Source organism: Penaeus monodon, chromosome 7, assembly GCF_015228065.2.
Source record: "Penaeus monodon isolate SGIC_2016 chromosome 7, NSTDA_Pmon_1, whole genome shotgun sequence".
NCBI classification, from domain to species: Eukaryota; Metazoa; Arthropoda; class Malacostraca; order Decapoda; family Penaeidae; genus Penaeus; species Penaeus monodon.
In genome coordinates this window covers 35,716,715-35,738,757 of record NC_051392.1, presented here as the reverse complement: position 1 = coordinate 35,738,757, position 22,043 = coordinate 35,716,715, and positions in this window count along the sequence as shown.

Sequence of the window (22,043 nt, the reverse complement as noted above, 5' to 3'; positions counted from 1 at the left end):
CTATTTTTTATATATTTTTATGAAAATATGATTATATTATATATATTTATATATATATATATAAATAAATATATTATATATATTATATATATTTTAAAAATATAATAAAAAATATATTTTTATAAAATTTATATTTTTATTTTTATATTATTTTATTTTTAATATATTATATATATATAAAATATGTTATATTATATATGTATTTTATGTTTTTATTCTGGGGAAATATATATATTTTTTAATGGGGAAATAAAATAAATTTTATTTTTTTTAAAAATAAAAAAATTTTTTTTATACAAACACACAAACCACAAAAAAAAAAAAAAACACACCACACACACAAAACCCAAACCACACCCCCCAAAACCCCACACCCCCACACAATATTATATATTTTAAATAAAAATTTTTAAAATATATATATATTATATATATTATACTTTAAAATAATGTTGATAAAAATATAGATTGGGATAGTGGGAAATAACCCCAAAAACCCAACACACACCCCCAAAACACGCACATTCCACACAAAAACAACACAAAAACCAACCCCACACAAAAACACCACAATAAAAATATATATATAATATTTTATATATATATATATATATATAAAAATTTTAGAATATATAAAAATTTTATATACATATATAAAATATATACATTTAAAATGTAAAGATAAAAATTTTGTTTATAGATAATAGATAGTTTAGCCCACACACACACCCCCAAACCCACAAAAACCCCATATATATATATATATATATTTTAATATATATTTATATTATATATTTATTATAATATATATTATATAAATTAATATTAATATATAATATTATTAATATATATATATTTTATATTATATATAAAAAATTATATATTTTATAATATATATTTAAAAATTATATTTATATTTAAAATTTTAATATATATGGGGTGTTTTTAAATGTGTTTTGGGGGTTTGGGGGGGGGGGGGGTGTGTGTTAGGTTTGGGGTGTGTGTCATGTGTGTGGGTGTGTGTGGTGTGGTTTTGGTTGTTTTCTGTGCGTAAGTGTGTCTGTGTGGTGTGTGTGTGTGTGTAGGGTGTGTGTGTTGTTTTTTTGGTGTTTTTTATGTTTTGTGTTTGTTTGGGGGGTATGTGTGTGTGGGGTATAAAAAAGTAAATATATATATTTTATTATAATAATTATATTTATATATAAAATTTTATTTTAATTTAAAATTCAAATTTATATATATATATTAAATTTGTAAAGGGTAAAATATAACTTTAAAAAAATAAAAAAATAAATAATAATATATACTATAATATATAAAATTATATTATAATTTATATATTTTATATATATATAATTTTAAAATAAAATTTTTAACACCCCCACACCCACCCCACCAACCACACCAACCACAACAACACAAAACCACCAAAACCCACCTATATTATAATTTTATATAATATATATATTATATATTTTTTAATTAATATAAAATATTATATAATGTATATATTAGGGTTTGGGTTTTGGGGTTGTGTGGTGTGTGTGTGTGGGGTGTGTGTGTGTGTGTTGTGGGGGTTTTGGGGTTTTGGTGTGTGTGGGTTTTTTTGTTTTACCCAAATTTTTTTATTTTATAGCTATTTACTTGTCAAATCTATTATTCTTTATCTATCTATCTATATATTTTTACCCCAAAACCCCAGGGGCAGTATGTGTACCCCCAACCCCACATACACACACAACACACACAACACAAAAAACAAACACCACACATATATAATATGATATATATATTATTTATATATATTTATATATAAAATTTGTGGTGTGGTGTGTTGGGGTGTGTGTGTGTGGGGGTGTGTGGGGGTGTGTTTGCGGCGTGTGGGTATAAAAAACACACAACCCCCACACACACACACACACCCCCAAAACCCCACACCACACCACCAACCCAACACAACACACACACAAAACCCCCCCCACAAACACACACCACAAACAAAAAACACCACAACACACACAACCCCACCCCCCAAAAATATATTATATATATTAAATTTTATATATTTTTAAAATATATTAAAAAAAAATTTTAATGAAAATATATATTAATTATATATATATATATATTATTATATATATATATTATACATTACATACAAAAACAAACAAAACCACACCATAGACACAACAAAATATGTATATAAAAAAATATATATTTTAATAATATTTTTATAAATATATAAATAATATAATATATATTATATATATATATATAATATATATATTTTGGTATATATTATAAAAATATATAAAATTATAAATTATATATTAATAAAATTTTATATATTATATATATATTTTATTTATTAAAAATACACACCCCAACACAACCAACACAAAACCCACAAAGATAATAAAAATATTATAAAATTAAAATAAAATATATAAAATATTTTTAAAATTTTATTATATATATAATATTAAATTTTATATATGTTTTATATATAAAAATTATATATATATATAATATATATATATATTTTATATTTTAAAATATTGATATATATTATATATATATATATATAAAATATATTATATAAAATATATATTATTTAATATTAAAATATAAATGTACATAAAAAAACCCCCACACCGAAAATAAAATATATAATATTTTATATATATATAATAAAAATTTTATATTTTTTAAAATTTTAAAATTTAATATTTTTATTTATATTTATATATTATTATATTTATAAAATTTTTTCGTTAATATACATATATATATATATTATTTAAATATATTATATATTATTTATTTATTATAAAATATAAATGTCATATAAAAAGCAAAACCCCGCACAGTATAGTAAAAAAGTATATGTTATATATTATTATTATATAAAATTATATTTAATATTTTAAAATAAAATTTTATATATTTTATATATATATTTAAATGTAATATAAAAACGAACTACCCCCAATTTAAAATATAAGTTAAGTATAATATATATATAAAATAAATAAAATATATATATATTATATATATTTTATTATTATATTAATAATTATTACAGGCCCCACCCAAACCTAAAAACCCTGTTGTTTAAAATTGGTATTATTATTTTATAATATATTTTTAAAATATTAAAATTATATATTATATATTATATATTTTTTAAAAACATAGTGTGTGTTGTGGTTGTGTGTGTGTGTATTTTGTGTTGTTTTTATTTTTAAAATTGGGTATTTTTTATAAAAAACATAAATATATTTTTTCCATTTATCCCTAAACCTCTTTTTTGAATGTGAAAGTTTTACAAAATTTTTTATGCCCGAAATCTTGAGAGATTGATTTAGGTTATTTTAAATATTTTAATTTTGTATTAGCTTCTTCTTTCCAATGTTAGTAAATGTAGGTCCGGGTTTCATTTTCAAAAGGGGCAAGCCCGTCAAAATGGCCCTTGAAAAATTAGTTTGGGGCCCTTTTTGCATGGGGAAACGACATTTTTAAAATCTCTTGTTCCCCAGAAATGTTACGATTCTTGGTCTAAACAGCTAAAAGATTGGACTAGTTCCCAAGGAAATGAAAAGCTCTCTTTTAAAAATTTTTAAACGCCTCACGAAAGGGAGGGTTTTTGACTGAAGGGGTTTCCCCTCTAACGGCCCAAAAGTTTTAATTTTTGGTATTGGTCCGGGAAAACCTTGGGCCCAAGGGTTTTCCCCTTCTTGAAAAAATGCATCAAGACCCCCCATGACTCAGAAAAGGATCCCGTGTCCCAAATTAAAGGTATGAGCCCTTCAATTCCCCCAGTTTTGCTCCCCCGGGGATTTGGATAAAAGTTTTTCCCCTTTTCCAGTTGAAAGGCCCCCAGAAACCTCTACAGCACTTTCGTCCCGGGTTAATGGGATTGTTTATTGGGCCCAAAAATGTGTGGGAACCCCCCTTTAATCTCGGATTTCATAGGGGATTCTCGTTTGCACCATAATTCCTTTTGAGGCTGTCCCCCACGCCCAAACCCCGAGGGTTTTCCACATTTTTACCCCCAAAGTGCTAGGATCCCAAGGTTTATTTTTGGCTTGCCAAAATAAATTTTAAACTATTCCGTTTGGTGTTAGTAGAGGGTTGTGGATTTTTTTCAGAAGAATGTGGGTAAAAACCTTCCCCGGGGTTTTACTGAGGTGTAATCCCAGGGTAGGTCCCACAGCCCCCAACGATATATATAAAATTATAAAATTTTTTTAAAATTATATATATATATATTTATATTATATATATATGTGTGTGTGTGTGTGTGTTTTGGGGGGGGTGTGTGTTTTGTGTGTTGTGTGTGTGTGTTTTTTGGTGTGTGGGGTGTGTTTTGGTGCGTGTGGGGTTATGATCACACAACACAAAACAACACAACAAACCCCCCACACCACAAACACACACACACACACCCCACACACACCCCACACCCCACTCAAAACACACCCCCCCAACAAAAACACCCACACCACACCAAATATATATATATATTTATATATATATATTATATATATTATATAAAAAATATATATATAAAATATATATTAATATATATATATATAAAATTTTATAATATATATATATAATTAAATATAAAATATACATACATAAACACACCCCCACACACGCTAGCCACCACAGATTGTAAAAATAAAATATTTATATATATTATTTTATATATATTTTAATATATATTTTTAATATATATATAATATAATTTTATTGTGTGTATATATATAAATATTATATTTTTATATATATTTTATATATTTTATATTTTTATATCTTATACAAACATACCCCCCACAACACACACACACCCAAAACCCACAAAAGTATATTTTAAAATATATAAGGGATGAAAACCCCCCAACGGGTCAGGGGGAAGGGAAACCCAAAACTCCCCAGAGGGAAAGCCAAGACTGTTTTGCAACCCCGTCCCTGGGTTTTCCCCCCTAGCCCTTAGAAATTCGGGAAAAAGATTTCACATTCCCTGCAGTTTTTCCCACACTTCAGCTTAAAAAATCAACAAAAAAAACCCTCAATTTTAAGGGCAGGATTGACTGATTATTTAAAATTGTCTGCCCGCCCAACACAAAGGGTTAATTAGTGGAAAAAACCCCTTGGGGAAAAATAGAAATTTTAGAAAAATTTTAAAATTTTAAAAAAATCATTAAATAAATATCTTACAAATAACAAAAAATATATTAAAAAAACAAGCATAAAAATTTAAAGTTTTCAGTTATAAAGTTTAGCATAAATATTATACAAAATTAAAATTTTTTTGAAAATATTAGCCTCCCCAAGGAAATAATAAAACCCCCTATGTCACAATCCTCCCCAATAAATTTTTTAGTGTATATGGGGGAGACAAGTACATACGACTTTGGTCTGAAAAATGTTTCACATTTTTTAACATGGGCGACCCTTAAAAGGGTCTGGCATCCTCACAAAGTCCCTTTAAATCTTTTGGGGGCCCGATTCTTAGTCTTGTTTTTAAAACAACTTCTTTCTTTTCGGTTTTGGGGTGGAAAGCTGGGCACTCAACTGCCAAAATCCCTTTTAATTTTTGATTTTGTTTCTTTGAAAGGGATTTCCTCCCTTGTTTCCCCCCCCTCTGTCACGAAGACCTCCTTATGCTGGGGTTTTAGGGTTTGGGGTGTGGGGGGAAAACGAGCATCCCCCCAAAGCTGAGTGGCAGTTTTCCCTTTGGGCCCCCTGATAAACTCGGTCATTTCCACTGATCCAAAAAATGTTTCTGGGAAACCCAACATAAAGTTATCTTTTTAAAGTGAATTTACATCAATGCAAAAACAAAACTTTAACCCCCCTCCTAATGGGGTTGATGAGTTTAAACTCTTGATTGCTTGCAAGGGACTCGAGAGTTACAATATATTTCAAAGAAAAGGTTTGTAAAATCTCTAGTCATCTTAAAATGCGCAAGGAAAGGGGATGTAATTTCAGTGAAGACGGGCTTCAGAAAATAAGAGCCAGTTGCAGTTTCCCTTTTGTCCTGGCAAACCCCCCACCATTTTCAGATTTTGAACCTCCTATTATTGCATTTATCCCTTTGGGGGTTAGAAAAAGGGGCTAAAAAATCTCTCTCTACAATTTTTCAGAAACTCTCCCCTTTTCCCCAAATTTGACCAAAAACCAGCTCGACTTTATTTGTCCCAAAGGAAAGGGGATTGGGGAATTCAACGGCCAAAAACCTTAGTGAACTTTAAAAATTAAACCTTCCACAAGTTCCTCATTTTTCCTCCAAAAGGTGGTGTTTCCCCAAGGGGGTTGGGAAAACCCAAACTGGGTGTAGGAGAAACCAGGAATCCCCTTTTAGTCTGTGGGAGTAAAATCAGGGTTTATTTTAGTCCCCGGGTTTAATGAAGGGGGTGGTTCTCCACTCTCACAAAAACAGGGGTCCAAAAAATGAAACTGAAAGCCCCCAAATACAGATTCTGGGGAGCTTCATTATTAGCTGAGTTTTAAAATCCGGAGAACAGTGGGAGTTGCAGATGAATAAGCTTCACATCCAAAAAATCAAACTTTCTACGAATAAGCGCTCGGTAAAGCTGTAGAAGCGCTGTGCGGTTGCACCTCAAAGAAAAGATGTGAAAGAACCCGCAAAAAATAAGTGCTTTTGTAGCCCCTTTACTTTTTAATGTTTGGGTTTGAGGGGACCCCTGTAAGTTTGAGTAAAAATGAACCCCCGTATTCCCTCTTGGACAAATTTAAATGGGGGGTTTCTCCTAAATAAAGGGGAAAAGGAAAGGAAAATTTTCTCGTTTTGTGGAAATGTATCAATGGTTTTTGCTTGGAGTAAATTTTAACCCCCTGAAAAGTTTTCCCCCCTGTTCAACCTGAAATTTTTTGGGAATCTGGCATTTTGTCCTTTCACATCCTTATGGGTTCCCCATGAGGGAAATAAAAAGTGGGAAAATCATCCAAAAAAAAGATTACATTAACCGACTTGGAACAACCTTTTTCGATGTCCTTTTTAAAAACAATGGGAAAAAGGGTCACCTTAAACTCCCTTTTGGGGCCCCCTTTCCCGGGGTTTGAGAAACTGTTTCCTATAAATGAACTCTAAAAATTCCCGTCCCCAAGGGGGGCTTTGTATAAAAGGGAGGGAAAGTCCCCTTAAAAAACCCAAAGTATCAGCTTCATGAGTTTCCTTTCTTTTCCCAAATAGTAAATTTTAGGCCCTTTTTAAGGCAAAGAAGATTTCTATCAAAGTGACATGCTATCGAAGGAAAATTTTGTTTTAAACATTTTTCCCCTCCCCCAAATGCATCTGTGGGCCCATCTCAATTTTTAAAGCCCTATTGATATGAAATTTTAAACACTTTTTTTTCTAGCAGCCCTGGTTTAACCTGAAAATTTTTTTATTTTCCCCCCATCAGCTTTCAGGGGTGCGTGGGGAGAGAAAATTTGGTTTTGTAATTTTTTCCCGGTTTTGGAAGCATCTTTGCAGGTTTAGGGAAGAGGAATTTAATAGTTCTCTTTTATGGGGGGGCCCCCCCCCCCCTTTTTTACCCTCCCATTGAAAAGGTTTTAAAAGAATTCTGGGAGCTTTTCTGGTAAATGAGAAAATCATTTGGGAAAGGAAATGTCACTTCCTGCAAGAGAGTCCATTTTTCCCTTTGGGCAAAAATGGCAAGTAATTGGAAGTTCTGCTGCAATCCTACTGAAGAAGCCCCGGGTGTTGTTCCCGTTCGCCCAAAAAGGGGAATTGGCAAATGTAAAGATGATCCAAAGGGGATCTCTGCTATGGACTTAGCTAGCTTTTATTTTTCAAATTTTCTTTTGTCTGGGGATGATTATGCCCTTTTTCTTCAGAGCAGGTTGTACATGGATTTGCCCCTTTCCCAGCGATCTTTTCCCCTTTTTCCCATACCCATGCTTTAAGGGGGGCCCAAAAGATAATTAGGAGATAAATGTTCCACACGTCCGTCTAACCTCCTTTTGCCATGCCTGGCCCTTTGGCCCCGGGGGCTTTTTGTAATAATCAAGGGTTTTTAATGCTTTGGGGGGGTTTTTTAAATGTTTAATGCAGCTTTTCCTTTCTCCCAAAAGCTTTGTTAGCAAACATCGACCCCCATGGTTAAAGGAGGTCGACGGTAATGCCCCCCCTACTTTTGGAAATGGATGTTCTGCTCAAGGTTTAATTCCCTGATGTGAAGTTTTAAAAAACCCGGCATCTTTAAAACCTGGAAATTTATTCAAAAATTCCCTTGCAATACTGCGTTGAAATTAAAAAAATTCCAATTCCCCCCTGTTTTAAGTTGCCATCTCTGCACTAAATTTACTTGGGAAAAAAATTTCACCTTCCAAAAATTTTTGGGGAAAATGGGCTTATGTTAAAGGGCTTCCCTGACCCTGCAAATGAAGTTCAAAACCCTGAATCTGGGGAGTTTTGATATTATATTGGAAGGGAAAGTCCCAGTTTTTAAATTTTGGAAAAGTGTGGGAGTTCCTGTTCGAAAACTGCATCTATTTTAAAGGGCAAGGCTCCCAAAGGGCCCCTTCCCCGAGGGGCCCCCCCAGAGGGGATGGCGACCCTTGAAACTCGCAAGAGTAGAAATCAAAAAGTGGGAAATGCCCATGTTGGGGGAAAGGAAATAGATGCAAAAAGGGGAATGGTCGTGCCCAAACCCATTCCTTTAAAAGCCCTTTTAAACCGCGTGTTGTCCCGCAGGTGGAATTTTGGCCCGGGGGGGAATATCCTACTTTCCCTTTTTTGCTACTTATTTTAAAAGGGCCCCTAAGGGGTTTGAAATTGGAATCCTCTCAGGGAAATGGTACAGTTTTTCCCGGGAATTTTTTTTAAAATAAAAAAACTGGGTTATATGAAGGGTATCAGATATTGCAGAAAAAAGGGCTCCAAGGGTTCCCCGAGGGTTGCACAAAGTGTTCCCCCGAGGTGATGCCCACCCTTGAAAAACTCCCAAAAGTAGAAAAGGTGTGGAATGCTCAAGTAGTTTTTTAAAAACATTTTTCAGATTTGTTTGGGGGAAGGTAGATGGATGAACAAATGTAAGGGCGTGTCAAAATTCTCACAGCCCCTTACCTGCAGTGTTTTCTGCGGGGGATGGCCCGGAAAGGGGAAAATTTTACTACCCTTACTGCTCTCCCTTCCCTGGGTCCATTGTCAAAGGTCCCCAAAAAGGGTTGAAATTGGAAACCCTTTAGGGGAAAAGGGGGCAGTTTTCCCCGGTCTAACTTTTTGTAAAACATACAAACGATTTTTATGAAGCTATTTAGATGTTGGGAGTTTTTTTTCCCTTTTTGATGAATTCCCCCACAGTTCATTGAATTAAAGGGGATCCAAATTTTTTAAAAATTTTTTCTTCATAAGGGTTTGGCCGCACCCGTGGGCAGGTTTTCCCCCCAAACCCTTTTGGCTGTCCCCTTTTTCCCGGGGGTACCCTTTTTTAAAGGGTTTTTTTTTCCCGTGGAATTAAATTTTCCAAAAGGTTTTTCCCCTTTGGGCAGGTTCAGGTTTTTTTGCTGGCAAAGAACGGGGTTTAGCCCTTTTCTTTAGGGGATTTTTGTTAGCAGCGGAGGCCCCCGTGGATGTTTGGCGCTGGAGTTTTTGCACAGGGTTTGGTTCCCTTTTCCTGGGCAAAAGGGGGGTGCCCGAGCCCTTTTTCTTTGGGTATTCTGCCTAGCAGGAGGCCCCTGTGGATTTTGTGGCAGCTGAGCTGTCACCATTGAGGCCTTGGAAACCCTTAAAAGATGGTTTCCCAAAGGACCTTACTTTAGGAAAGGGTCTCCCCTTTAAAAAGCCCCCCGCTTTTACTGTTTTTGGGGGAAAACTCATAGAGGGATGTAACAATTTGGGACAAGGGTTAAAGGGAAATGGGAGAGTGTGGGGTTTTATGAACATTGGAGGGCAAGGGTTTTGGGGGGAAAAGGGGGATTTGGGGTTTGTACCGAAGCAAAAGGGCCCAACCCGGCTGTGCAAAAAGCAAAAAATGTCCCCTTTTCCCTTTTGGGAAAAATAATTTCTCCTTGGTCCTTATTACCCAAAACTTTTTTTTCAAATTTGTACCCTTTTTCCTTGGGTTTGAAGAAGCTTTATGAGTTTAAATGGTAAAAGCATATTTAACCTGGACCCTTTGTCATCTCCTTGAGGGCCTGTTGTACCAATTAACACATACTCTTGGGTTTCCCATTTTTCTTTAAAAAAGGAGAGTTGGCTTTTATGCCCCTAACTTTTTGGCAAATGGGAAGCACTGATAGGGTTCGGCACATTTTGGCTTTTCCCCTTTTTAGTTTTCCCCCAGAATACCCCTCAAGGGGCTTTGGGAAAAAACAATTCCCCTTTCCTGATTGAGGGTTTTGGGGAGGAAACATAAACTTTGCCCAAAAAAATGGGACATATCGGGATCCGAAAGGGACTCTCATCTGGTGATGAAAAAGTTAACTATCAAGGGTTTTCCTCTCGCCCGTGGGGTTTATGCGTAGATCACGTTGACATAAATTCAACAGTTTTTCGATGTACTTCAAAAATATCAAAAATCCTGGTTGATTTCCATTAATGGTCTTCATATTTGGGCTTTTAAAATGAAATTTTTTCAATTTTCCCGGGAAGATTTTTCCTTTGTGAAAAAGAGGAGGACTTTTTTTTCCCCTTCTTACCGGTTGGGGTCTGGAAAAATTACGATTCCCCCTTTCCCTTTCCCCCTTTTGGGAAGGGTTTGGAAAAGGGTTCCCCCCGTTTACCAAAATGTGGTGTTCCCAAGGAATGGTCGGGGATTGTAGGGCCCTCAGGGAGAAAGCTAGATCTTTGTAAATTTTTTAGTACTCCCCTACAAAATTTGGGAAATTTTTTTTTCCTAACCCCCCAAACCCAACCCTGGAGTACAAAAGAGGGGAAACTATGTTTTTTGGGGGTCCCAAAACCCCCAACAAACCACAGGGGTAAATGAGGGGGTATATGCAGCCCTATTCCCGTAAATGATGGGAGTCGGGGACCTATGTGAAAACTGAAAAGTGGGCTGCTTGAAACCCCAGATGGTTTTACCAGTCGATTTATTGGGGCTGGACCTTGATCAAGCCCCCGTTAACCCAAAAAAAGGGCCAAAAAAGGTGGTTTGCTACCTGCAGGGGGAGTGGCAGTCGCTCAAAACCCCCAGGAAATCCTGTTCCCATAAAATGGGTCCGGGACGGAAACACATGTGGGAGAGTTTCCCCCGTCCAAGATGGGAAAGAACCATCTTGGACCAGGTTTACCCTCCCCTCTTAGCTTTTTGGGGCACCAGGAAGCCCCTTTTGTCCCCTCCCTCACTGGGGACCCCCCAGTATTTGGGACCCCCTTTGGGGGCTCACCCAAACATTGGGAACCCCCCACAGAAAAGGGGGGTTCCCTTTGGGGGGGAAATTTGGCAGGAGGTTCCCCGTGATGGGTGGCCCGGCCCGGTTTATTTTTTAAAATTTGCATCCCAAAATATCTGTTGGAGGTCACCTGGTACAGTTTCTCAAACCCCGAAAACCCAAAAAATTGAGATGATTGTCCCCTTCCCTTGAGGGGAATCGGTCCTTTTCTGCAAGGAGGGGTTTTGGGGTTTTGATTTCCCCAGGTTTTTTGGGAAAGGGAGGCGAAGGGGTTTTTTCCAAAAAAATGGCCCCTTTAAAATCCCGGAAATTCCCGAAAGAACTGGGTTTTTTATCCCCTTTTCAGCAGTTTTCCCAACCCCACACATCAAAGAGCGAAAGGAGTCCCGAAATTAAAATTTAACCTTTAGCCCCTTTGGGGGGGGGAACCCCCACTTAGTGGCCTCCAATGTCCCCCCAGGGAGACACTGGAGGGTCCCAGGCCAAAGGAGAAGGGGTTTTCCCCTAGAGCAAATGGGTCCTAGGTTTTTTTGTTCTGATGGACCCCCGAAAAATGTGCATGGGAACCCCCGGGCCCCACTCCTTTCCCTTTTTTTAGTCCCGTCAAGTGAAAAAACCCCCAGAGTGGTTATGGGGGATTTAAAGGGGGTTTTTTAAGTTGACCTGTAGGGTCTAGGGGCCCGGGGACAAAAACCCGGGACTCCAGTAAAATTGCAAAAACTGGAAGATCCCCCCTCAGTGCTGACAGGAAAAATGGGCAAATCCCCCTTGGGCCAGTAACATATTGCTTAAAAACCATGTCCACATTGTGGATTGGAGTGCTTCAGTCTCGGGGGCCTATTACCTCTTCAATGGTGGTTTTCTCAAATACTGAAAAGGTTTTAAGTCTGCTGGAGAAAGGCTATGGCTTTCTCCCTTGAGGGGATGCCACGGCCAGTCGATAGTAGTGGTGCCCCCCTAAAACTGATTTTACCGCTTTTCCCGGTTTTTTCTCATCTTTTGAGAGGGCAACCTCCCCAACCCCGACTGCTAATTTTCCCAGATACAAGGTAGCCTCAAAGGCCCGGGGTTTTAAAGTGGCACATTGAGAGTCACCCGAGGTTTAAACCCTTTTGGGGAGTTTTTTTTCTGGGGGGATTTCCCCATCCCCTCCCCGCCCACACTTCTCCAAAAAAAGGGGGTCAGCAGGGTTTTAAGGGGGGCCCCAAAATCTGCATGTGGGGTTAGGGCCCTTGTCTCATGCTTATTGGTGCTTGCCAAAGGGTGCAGGTGGGGTTTAGTAGCACTTGTTTCCATCCTCGGCCCCAAAATTTTTTCCCACAGCCCGCCCCACTTTTTAGGGGTTGGGGGGAAACCCCCCCCCCATATCCTTTACTGGGAGACACGGCCCGGGGAGTTACCTGGGGGAGGAGGACTGGAAGGCCCCCCTCCCCCCGAGCCTTCCCCTTAACCCCCGGGGTGTGGGGTGTTGTGTATATATAATTTTATATATAATATTTTATATATTTATATATAATATTTTATATGTTTAAAAAAATAGTATATGTTGTATATATTAAACCCAACTATGGGGGGAATTTCCGACAGAGGGGCATGGCCCAACCCCCAGGGGGGTATTCGGGGCCATTCTAGCTCCTCGCAGCAGGTCAAAGGGTTTAGCTGTTCAAGCCATGCATCCTTTGGTTTTTCTCATGGGCCCTTTTTTTGAACCCCGGTTTGTCCCCGCAATGATGGGCAAGGGGGGCATCCCATTGAAACGAAAAAGGTGCCCCTAAAAGCCCGAGATTGCAGTCCCGGATTATTTCAAGGGAAAAGGTTCCCCCCCAGTCCACGTTGTAGCCGTCGGTTTTGGGCACATGGTCCTTCAAAGTCCCCATGGGTTTGGTTTTGGGGCTTGTTACAAAAGGCAGTAGGACAAGACTCCAAGATAATTTGATGGTGTCTGGTTTCGCTTTCAAAGCATGGGGTATAGGCCTTTAAACCATTAAAATTTTTAAACCTTCTATATGTAAAAAATCAAACCCCAAAAACATGTATCGGGCTGGGACAGGCTCCCCCAACTTATTTAAGGAAATAAAAAATAAAGGGCAACAAAAAAAAATAATAAAATTTAAAAAGATAATTTTTAAATTTTATAAAATATGTTATAAGATAAAGATTAAATATGATTTACCCGGGATGATTATAAAATAATGATAGTTGATTAAAATAAAAATATTCATAAATTTTATGATTTTTTATGAATAAAAATGACAATTTTGAGTGATAAAAATTTAAAAGTGAGAGGTAATAATAAAAACAAAATTTAAAAGATGTCATAGTAAAAAATAATAATTTTAAAAAACATGTTTCCCCCGTCTTTATGATCCCCGCTTTCTGAAAGGATCTGGTAGTGATACATCCCCAGGGTCAATAGTAACGATAATGTTTGGGTAAAATTTTTGTTATGTGATTTGGGAAAAATGCCCCAATCGTAATGGTAATGGCAAAGAGGGTGAAAAATTTTACTAATAGTGATTTTAGCCTACAAAATATTGCCAAATTTCCCACATTACTATTAATATTTATAGTAAAAATGGTAGTTTTTTTTTTTTTATTTCTTTTTGCGGTTGGGTTTTTCACGGGATTTGTCGGGTATGCAAGGTTCTGCCTTCCCCTTTGGGGTATTTGTAAAGTGAAAATGCTCCCCAACTGGCCCCAAAAATGGGTCTTAGTTTTATAAGGGACCTTTTTGGGGCCCAAAAGGGAAATTTTTAAATTTCATCCCGTCGAACCCCATCAAAGGGCATGTAGGGGTGTTAAACCCCTGACCAACTCAAAGTAAATGACTTAAAGGCACTATGAAAAACATCTATTGTAGACTTGTTTTTTTGCTATAAAAACCCCCAATACGATTGAGTGCTGAACCCCGGAACCAGAAATTCCCCAATCTCTTGGGGCCTTCTCCCTGAGGGGGAAGCTGTTTTTCAAATACTGATTCAGATCCCAAGGGCCAAAGGGGGTTGAAAAAAACATGTAGCAGCTGATACGCCCGATACCCCTCTGAAAAACGTAGTATAATGCCGATAATTTTCAAGGAAAATTTTGCTGCCAAATGGAGTTTTAGCATAGAATGCCTAATTTCCCCTTCGTTTTTCAACCCTTGGGGAGGAGGGTGCCAAACATGCTCCAGTCTTGTGCCAAATAGCTTGCAAAGGTAAAATTTCCCCTACTACCACGGGTTTAAGTCGGCTGGAGATGGTTGATAATCCCCGGGGGATGGTGACCCTGCCCCCCCGACCAGTAGTTGGTGTAATTAACCTGCCCGATCGTGCCCCCGTTTCTCCCACTGTCCCCAACCACTTAACCCCTCTCATAAAAAAGGGGGAACTGGTTTATCCTGCCACAAGGCCGGGTATTACCCAAAACCCCACCCCGATAGCTTTCCCCTGAGGTTAACCCGGGGGGTAGTTCCGGGGGGGAATTTAAAAAAAATGTGATTAAAAAGTATTAAAAAAACTGGTGTTTCATTCAAAGGGCAAAAAAAGGAAAAATCATTACCCTTTAAAAAGATTTTTTTTTTTTTTCTAGTTAGATTTAGGTGAAAAGAGGAGTGAGTGAGTTTAGTGAGTGAGTGAGTGAGTGAGTGAGTGAGTGAGTGAGTGAGTGAGTGAGTGAGTGAGAGAGAGAGAGAGAGAGAGAGAGGGGAAAGAGTTTTTGGTGTGGGGTGTTGTGTGTGTGTGTGTGTGTGGTGTGTGTGTGTGTGTGTGTGTGTGTGTGTGTGTGTGTGTGTGTGTGGGGTGAGAGAGAAAAGAGAGAGAGGGGTTCTCTCCCCGCCGCCTCAGCGTAAACTCACTTTTTCCTGACCAATCACCCCCGAGGACCTTGACATAGCTGAATACGGCTGCTTATCTAGCTCATCTGCTTTCATACGTTCTCCTGTTGGAACCTTGGCTATAATGGACGGAATAACGGATTTTGTCTAGGGATGTCTGCGTAACTTGGGGGACGACTCATCTTGCCAGGGTTGCCCTCTTCTACACTGCTGGGATCTTGTGGCCCTTCTGGCTGTTTTTTGCCCTTCGTCGGCGTGAGTCGGGATGCTCTCCCTTTTCTTTCTCGAGTCAGTGCTGGGCCGTTTAATGCCTGTTTGACCCGATTATGTGGAGAACGAGACGGTACGCCAACATCAGGGTGGGAGAAGTGGGTTCCTGCCACGCTCGCCGCAGTAAGCACCTCTGTTCTATTGCTGAGCCTGTGTTGGGATCGACGGAGAGAGTCGGTTACGTCTTTTTCACGGGGAGGGGAAGAGGAGGGTGGATGGCTTATTTACTTATTACGCGCTGATATCGTTTTGGGGCTGTGGAGGTGCTGACATTAAAGGAAGAACTCCCACCCACTTTAAAGGCTGATCTCTCGGCCGTTTCATTTATCCTACTTTAATTTTGGTTTCTCGGCTTCAACAACACCACCACCCAGAACCAAGCAAATCACTTTTTCAAATCTCGAACATTTGACTTAAATTTTTTTTTTCTCGGCTTCAACACACCACTGCCGAGAACCAGGCGACATAAACCCTTTTCACTCTCTAACATTTGACTTTAATTTCTGTTTTATCGGCTTCAACAATACACCCCCAAGAATTTATTTTAACCCCTGAAATTAAATAAAAGTAATCTCTCTTACGGTAGCGATATTAGCCAACCCGTCCCCCTCGTAAGACTGGAAATCTTAAAGAGGAGAGAGAGAGAGAGAGAGAGAGGAGGGGAGAGAGAGAGAGAGAGGAGAGAGAGAGAGAGAGGAGAGAGAGAGAGGAAAAGAGAGAGTGTGCGTGTTTTGTGTGTGTGTGTGTGTGTGTTTTGTGTGTTGTGTGTGTGTGTGTGTGTGTGTGTGGTGTTTTGTGTGTGTGTGTGTGTGTGTGTGTGTGTGTATGTGTACGGCCCCCACATATACACATACACATAGCAAAGGGAAAAGAAACTGTCATGGATTCTTTATTTCTTCCATCCTTGTTTTCTTTACCGGCTTACATTCGCTAATCATTTACGTTTTTTAGAATTATCAATCACGTCTGAAATCCAAAAAACATTCGCCTCAACCGGACTTGCATGAAATTCACGAAATAATAGGAAAAACAATGGCCCTGGAAGCTCGTCTAGGGTGGAATGGACTGTATCGGGTACAAAGGACGAAAAAAATTTTCCTCGTTTTCCACCTTAAATTCTGTTTCACAGAAACTGCATAATAAGGCTTATGAAAAAGGGGGATGCAAGTGTTTATTTGATAGATACATTGTTGTTATGGTCCTGAAAAATTTTCTTTTTTGGGGGGTTAAGATGATTTATTTTCATTAAGGTTACTTAAGAATCTCATAAGCCATAATATTGCAATATTTTATTTCATACTACGCGTTGCTATTGGTTTTAAAAGTTTAATTCTTATTGTTATGGGTTTTAATTTCCCCTTTTTTAAAACATTACGTTCATTGCTTACTTTCATACAAAACACTGTATTTGATGTTGTTTTGATATGTTTTTATCGTTATAATATTAGTCCCTATCACATACAAGTACTCCAAGGAAGGCAAAATCCTAGCTACCACAATCCGTGATGAAACTGAAACCCGCAATAGTATAAAAATTTAAAAATCCCATCTTTCTAAAAATATTAATAGAAATAGTAGGATGGCAATATGTTATGGCTTTTTCACATTAGAAAAATTATCACCTCATTGCATTACCATTCGATTGCGAATTTTTTATTTCCCCCAAAGTAACAAAAATTTACCCAAAACATTATGTTACTATTGACCCTGTTGATTATACTACCAAATTCCTTTCAGAAATTGCAGGGATCATAAAAAAAAGGGGGAACTGATTTTGAATTATCATTATTATATGATACTTGTAATTTGTTTTTTATTTTATTATCTCATTTTTTTTTATCATCAAAAATTTTCATTATTATTTTCATATCCAAAATTTTTGAATATTATTTTATATAATCATACTTATCATTCTTATATCAAATTATAAATCATTTATATTTCTTATAAACATACTTATTAATTATACTTATCTTATCAATATTATTATTGTTGTTGTTGTTATTGTTATTTTATTGTTATTATCATCATCTTCTCGCGACATCGTCCCCTCAACTTTTCATTTTCATTATTATTGTTTTTGTTTTTTTGTTATTGTTTTTTTTTATTGTTATCATCATCGTCGCATCGTCATCGTCACGCTCGCATCGTCATTACATTATCATTATCATTATCATTATCTTAAAATTATCATTATCATTATCATTTCATTATCTTATCATTATCATTTTCTTATCATCATCATATCATCTTCATCTGTTTTTATCGAAAATCTGAATTTCAAACTTTCTGTCTCTGGCGCCCCCCCTCCGAATCCACTTTCCATGAGTCATTTGTTCTAAAAAATGGCTGTCAACAGTTCTTTGAGTACCTTTCCTACAAAAAAGAACTCAGGGGTCCCAGTGAAAAAAAACACCCCAAAAAAGTATTAAAATGTCCCTGTACTTCAAAGGGCATCCAATATTTCAAACCAAAATACAAAACAGGGGGCTGGTTTTTTATCACTGCCAAGTTACCCCTCCTCCAGACAAAGAATAAGTATTTCCCCCTGTTTTAGATTTGGTAGCCGGACCCCGGGCAGTGAGTCAGTGGGGACCGGAAAGGAAAACAGAAACGTTTAGTTAATGTGCACATATTATTCTGACCGGAAAAAAAAAGCTTATTAAAAAAAAAAAAAAAATAATATGATAATAAAATCATGGGGAATCTTTTCCCTTTTGCTTTGTAGAAAAATTTCTGAAAAACCCCCTTAAAGAGTTTTAAGGGTGGCTTTTTTGAATGGGTATGGAATACTGGGGAAAAAAAACGTCCACGTGTGTAAGTAAGAGTATAAAAAAACAAACACACGAACGCAAATTTGTGTTTTGTTAAGGTAAAGGAAAAATTATTTTTGATTTTTTTTTTTTTTCCCCCTTTCTTTCTTGTAACCCCTCAAAAAATTTTGGCTGATTAAATCAAACATAATTACTGTTTGTTAAAAATGGAAAATGAAATATAAACTTATCAAATGTTTTATAATTATAAGGTACCACGAGCAATCCCAATTTTAAAAAAAGACCTACATTTCTGAAACCCCGTATTATTGTTTTTTGCCGTTGCCCCGGTCAAAAAGATTGTGGACCCTCCGATTGCGGGGGCTGGGTGCAGTTTTCAGGTGTTCGTCTAAAAGGACTACGGCGGGGTTTTTCTAAACTCTCTCGAAAACACTGTCTCTCGTACAGTTTCGAGAAGTATCAAGATTTCTAAAATGGGCCATACGTCCCTTTTTTGAACGCCAAACAAAGAGACGGAGGGGTCCCCGTAACGTTATGAACTGTTTTTTCCCATCGTAGGTATCGTAGGGTTTTTTCCTAAAAAAATCGGCCCCACGCCCAACAGCGTTAGCTCGATAAAAACGCCAAATCTCAAAGCGAACGGCAGCATAAAAGAGGTTTTTCCAATTTTTTTTAAGAAAAAATTTACATAAAAATTTATTAAACAGTATTTTTTTTTATTTATTTTTCTTTGTATTTATTTGGGTTTTTTTATTTTTTTTTTTTTTTTTTTGAGTCAGGTTCAATGGGTCACCTTCACCCGTAAATGCCCTTGTTAATCTTCACCACCTTTATGAATAAACTCATAAATTCTGATATCTATCTATCTATCTATCTATCTATGGCATCCTTAATCGAGAGTGGAGAGGATCAAGGTAACACGAAGATGGAGGAGATATTTGTAATCTGAGCCCCAGGATATATGGGAAAGAATTTGTAAGATTCGGAGGCAGCGACGAGCTTTTTCTTTAATATAAAAGATATTGTCTCGCCAGGACAATTTGGAGTCAAAAATAATGCCAAGGAATTTGCCAGAGGAACGGTTTTGGAAGAAGAGTGGAGATTTTGAACCTACATGTGTACAAGAGAAAAGGATGGAGAAAAAATGGAGGTAGAAAAGCGAAAGCCACGGCGAAGATGGTTAAATCATCAACATCTAGTGATGACTGGGCTTCTGGTGGTAAAACTGAGACAATGTCATTAACGGCAAGAAGGAAGAAAGTGGTGCTAAGCACGCTGCCTTATGGAACGGCTTCGAACTGAGGAGAGGATGATGATGTGGAAGAGGCAATTTTGACCTTAAAAGAGTGTTTGGAAAGGAAAGACTTTATAAAGATACCCATGTTTCCATGTATGCCCAGAGAGGACAATAGATGGAGAATGTGGTACGGCTAGGTGGTGTCACAAGCTGTATTTCCGGCACGTCGGAAACCAATCTGGGAAGGAGAAAGAAGACTGTGAGATTCAAGATTGGAGTGTCCGGATTTAGAAAGGCAAAATAATTTGTTGAAGGAAGGTAGGAGGTAGAAGCAGGGAAGTAAGATATAAGAGAAAGAGGTATAGGGGAGGTGTAGGAACATCCTGGGAAGGAGAGGGAGGGGCAGAGCAAGCGACATTACATTACCTTGTGCTTCCTGCCTGGCTTTTTGCAGAGTGAAAGTCTGAATCAGTGAGTTGCTACCTCAGACTCAAACTTGTAGGTGGGGCAGCCCTATAAAATACATTATGGGGGCCTCCACAATTGGCACGTGCATAACAGTGCAGAGACAGTGTTTGGCAGGAAGTCCTAAATACCAACAGGTTTGACATTGACGGGGAGTAGGTTGATATGGTTGGACAGGGAGAGATTCTCCACCAACGTAAACATTAAGGGAAGGTCATGTCTATGGAAAGTAATTAATGTTGGTGGGGTTCTTACGATGACCTCTAATAGGAATGGAGTAACACTGTACTGATATCACATCATAGTCTGTGAGGTAGGCGAATAAGTCTTCTTCACACTCAGACCAATTTTTGTTGTAGATAGGTCAGATTGCTGGGAAGATAGAGATAAGTATTGAGGGTTGGATGAGGTTCTGCAAGAATGGGGTTCCCAGAGAGATCAGTTAGAGTTAATAATGCTATAGCTTTGTTTTCAGATGTAACTGTGATGAAACGGAGCAGTTCGGTCAACTATGAAAGAGACTTTGCCTACTTTTTTTGGTGACTTACTGGAAGAGAAGAGTGTTGTCAGAGTAAAGGCTGTAGGGGGTATCACAAAAATCGGTCCCATTTGTTTGGGCTAAATAGAGTATTTAAGATATTTGTAGAGATGGTGGTGGTAGAAGGATAGGGATGTGTGGAAGAGAGAGTAGTGTTGAGGAGGAGTATTACGAGAGGTTGACAATAAGGCTGTAAAGTAGTAATAAGGGAGGATGTGGATATTGATGAAGAAAATTGTGGAGGTAGAGGTGATGGAGTTAAGAATGCTGGAGAGTAGGAATGTCTCCTCGAGACTGAGTGGTTGACTTGGGTGGATAATGTGCTAGTAGACATTAGGAAGGGGATAGTAGTTGCAGTGTTCAGAGTCCTGGTCAAAGGAGAGCCTGGAGCGTTTGAGTTGGTGGGGCTATTTGATGAAGGGGTTAGCCCCATTGCCCCTAATAATGGTATTAAGTTTTCATTACTGGCCATGGGAAGCCTAGAGTATGTTGGAGAGAGAAACAGTCCACCCCTCAGGGTACCCTTGAGGTCTAAAGGCTATACAATAAAACAGGGAATACCGTGCCCATGGCGTTCAGGACTAGCACAAAGTCGGCCTTTGATCCTTTCAGCACAGCCTCACACCTTAGGAAGTGGATAGTAGAAGAGGTTGCAGAAGGATGGTAACGAAAATGCAGGGGGGGGGGGAGACCGGGCAAAATTAGTTGAGTCGAGGGCTGAGGCCCAAGACAGGGGAAATCCCCAGTACTGCGTCCGAATTCTCGCCTCCTAAGCCACCCAGGACAACAACGGGTAAGGGGTTAGGGAGTAAACTTGTTGAGTGATTTATATCAGGGCCACATTACATTTCCGCAGCCTCTGCGGATCAGCAAAGGCTATCCTTATTTGCATTAGCCATATTGTTTTATTTGTTGCTATGCCTCCTAAATGTGTTGCTCTTACACATTAATTAATTTCCCCAAACAAAAGTCACAGCTGCACACATTTGAAGGTATTTATGAGACTGATATGAGTGGAGGAGGGTCTCCACAATGAACGTTACAAGTGGTATTGGCACTCACTAAGGTCTCTCGTGCGGAGATGTTTTTACAACCTCGGAAGCGTTTTGAGAATATACTTGTTACGAGAAACGAGAGTAGCTTCATTTACGATGTAAACAAACCTCATACGATCTCGTATATGTGTTAGTAATCTTGCCCTAGGGCGCTAGTGGCACAATACCCTTATCACGTCCAATTTCCAAGACGCATCAGTACATGCAAATTGCCAGCTGCTCGACATTCACCTATTTTTGCAAATTCGCACGTCAAGAGTGAGACTAACGGTGGCAACTGGGCGCTTTTAAGCCTTCAGCAGTCCCTATAAGATGGTAAATAGTATTAGAAGTATCCACACACACACACACACACACACACACACACACACACACACACACACACACACACACACACACACACACACCACACACACACACACACACACAGAAAGTATCCACTTTTGGCCCTTTCATTCAATTTTGTATCAGCATCGTAAAAATGTACCCCTAGGATCAGAAAGTATCCAAAATATTA